Genomic DNA, 2,873 nt, shown 5'->3' with positions numbered 1-2,873 from the left:
ATGTGCAGTTATGTGTTAAATTGTCCAGTATTATTCAGTAGCTTAATTGGTCTGATGGGTGAATTTCCTTTTTAGGAGCCAAGTTAGTTAGATGATGTTTGTAAACTATGAATGGACTTATACTCAGAAACACAGTCCGATATGGCGAGGGTCGGCAAGCTAGGTCATCTGACTACTAACAGTTTTGTATAAGGGGAACTGGGGGCTGATGCAGGCAAAGCTTTACTTTCAATTAAAGGAAGAATTGGGAAATAAAGGAGGCAAAGTTGAATACAAGAGAGGTGGAAGCAAGTTTGAAAGAAAGACAGAAAGTAAATAATATGTTGAATTAATTGTATTGTCGATTATCTTGATAAAAGGTTTTGATCATTATAAAGTCAATATGAGTTGACTCAAAATAGTCTTTGTGGCATGCAAAGCAGAAGTTCAAAATGTGCCGAAACCCGGGATCGAACCAGGGACCTTTAGATCTTCAGTCTAACGCTCTCCCAACTGAGCTATTTCGGCCTGCCACCAGCTGTAGTATTCAACCTCTTTTTTTGAACAATCCCAGAACAGAGATGCAGAAACTGGATTTTCAATCTGAGGTTAGAGCTGTGTTTTAATGTGTCCTGCATTGTTCAGCAGCTAACTGGTGAAATGGGTGAGTAGCGTTTTTGGGATAAATGTTAGGTCGTTTTTTTTTAAAACTCAGAGTGGACCAGCACTGTATTACACAGACGTATGTCGCCTGAGTAGGTAAGCTATGTCATCTCAATACTGACAACTTTGTTCAAGGAGAAGTGAAAGCTGATGCAGACAAGAGTTTACTTTGAAAAGAGTATAAAATGGGATAAATTCGTCATCAAAGCTGATGGCAAGAGAGGTGGAAGCAAGTTTAGAAGGAGGACAGAAAGACAACTTTTTGTTGAAGTTATCATGTTGTTGATCAGTTGATAAAATATTTTGACAAATAAAGAAAAAAAAACTAGAGCTGATTTCAAGAAATATTTTGCAAGAATGTAGGATCCCCTCGCACTGTGCTGAAAGTCAGGATTGAATCAGGTACCTTAAGCTCTTCAGTCTAACGATCTCCCAACTGAGATATTTCAGCCAACAAGTCCCTGTGGCCTCCTGATGTATTATTAATAATTGTAGACGATACATACAGAAGCTGGTCATTACATTTTCGTTTATAGTTATGTGTTAAAGTGTCCAGTATCATTCAGCAGGTAACTTGGTCTGATGAGTGAATATCCTTTTTTCTAAACTCTGAATTGACTTATATTCTGAAACACAGACCTATATGGCCAGGATGTACAAGCTATGTCATCTGACTACTGACAGTTTTGTATAAGGGGAATTGGAGGCTGATGCAGGCAAAGCTTTACTTTAAAATAAAGCAAGAAGTGGCAAATAAATGAGGCATAGTTGAATACAAGAGAGGTGGAAGCAAGTTTGAAAAGGAAGACAGAAAGTAAATAATATGTTGAATTGATTGTGTTGTTGATCAGATTGATAAAAAGTTTTGATAACGAAGAGCGTTGATTTAACTCCAAACAGCTTTTGTGACATGAAAAGCAGAAGCTGAAATTGTGCCGAAACCCGGGATTGAACCAGGGACCTTTAGATCTTCAGTCTAACGCTCTCCCAACTGAGCTATTTCGGCCTGCCGGTAGTGGGGGTCTTCATCCTTCCTTTTAAACTTCCCAAGAAAATAGATGCTCAACCTCATGCTAGAGCTATGTTTTAAGATGTCCTGTATCATTCATCAGTTAACGGGTGCAATAGGTAAATAGCATTTTTCGGATCCAGGTTAGGTAGCTTTTGTTTTTTACTCTGAATGGACTAGCACCATATTACACAGAGGTATTTGGCATGAGTAGGTAAGCTATGTCATCTGAATACTGAAATCTGTGTTCAAGGAGAAGTGGAAGCTGATGCAGACAAGAGTTTACTTTACAAAAAAGCATGAAATAGGAAACATTTGTAGTCGAAGCTGAATGCAAGAGAGGTGGAAGCAAATTTAGAAGGAGGACAGAAAGACAATTCTATGTTGAATTGATCATGTTGTCGATCAGTTGATCAAATATTTTGATAAATAAAGAAAGAAAAACTTGAGCTGATACCAAGAAATATTTTGTGAGAAGCAAGAAACCTCTCAGACTTTTACGAAACCCAGCATTGAACAAGGGACTTTTAGATTTTCAATCTAACACTCTCCCAACTGAGCTATTTCATCCAGCTGCCATTTTGGCTTTCTGTTGTATTTTTGATAATTGTTAAAGATAAATGCAGACCCTGGTCATTCTATCTGCATGTGCAGTTATGTGTTAAATTGTCCAATATTATTCAGCAGCTAAATTAGTCTGATGGGTGAATTTCCTTTTTAGGAGCCAAGTTAGTTAGAAGATGTTTGTAAACTATGAATGGACTTATACTCAGACACACAGACCTATATGGCGAGGGTAGGCAAACTAGGTCATCTGACTACTAACAGTTTTGTATAAGGGGAACTGGAGGCTGATGCAGGCAAAGCTTTACTTTCAATTAAAGGAAGAATTGGCAAATAAAGCAGATAAAGTTGAATACAAGAGAGGTGGAAGCAAGTTTGACAGAAAGAGAGAATGTAAAAAATATGTTGAAATGGTTGTATTATCGATCAGATTGATAAAAGGTTTTGATCATTATAAACAATGTCAATATGAGTTGACTCCAAATAGCATTTGTGTCATGCAAAGCAGAAGTTCAAAATGTGCCTAAACCCGGGATTGAACAAGGGACATTTAGATCTTCAGTCTACTGCTCTCCCAACTGAGCTATTTCATCCAGCTGGCAATTTTGACTTTCTGTTGTATTTTTGCTAATTGTTAAAGATAAATGCAGAACCTGGT

General features: G+C 37.5%; 2 non-coding genes across 2 annotated transcripts; both read right to left on the bottom strand.

Annotated features, from left to right (window-relative positions):
• Nucleotides 1–434: 434 nt before the first annotated feature.
• On the bottom strand, nucleotides 435–507 carry TRNAF-GAA (transfer RNA phenylalanine (anticodon GAA)). The gene has a single exon. It is a non-coding gene; the product is annotated as a tRNA-Phe (tRNA).
• A 1,068-nt stretch (nucleotides 508–1,575) lies between these two features.
• TRNAF-GAA (transfer RNA phenylalanine (anticodon GAA)) lies at nucleotides 1,576–1,648 on the bottom strand. The gene has a single exon. It is a non-coding gene; the product is annotated as a tRNA-Phe (tRNA).
• Nucleotides 1,649–2,873: the final 1,225 nt, after the last annotated feature.

This window comes from Triturus cristatus, chromosome 8 (assembly GCF_964204655.1).
Source record: "Triturus cristatus chromosome 8, aTriCri1.1, whole genome shotgun sequence".
Classification (NCBI taxonomy): Eukaryota; Metazoa; Chordata; class Amphibia; order Caudata; family Salamandridae; genus Triturus; species Triturus cristatus.
The sequence above is the reverse complement of the archived record's forward strand: the minus strand, read 5'-3'. Positions and strand labels throughout refer to the sequence as shown.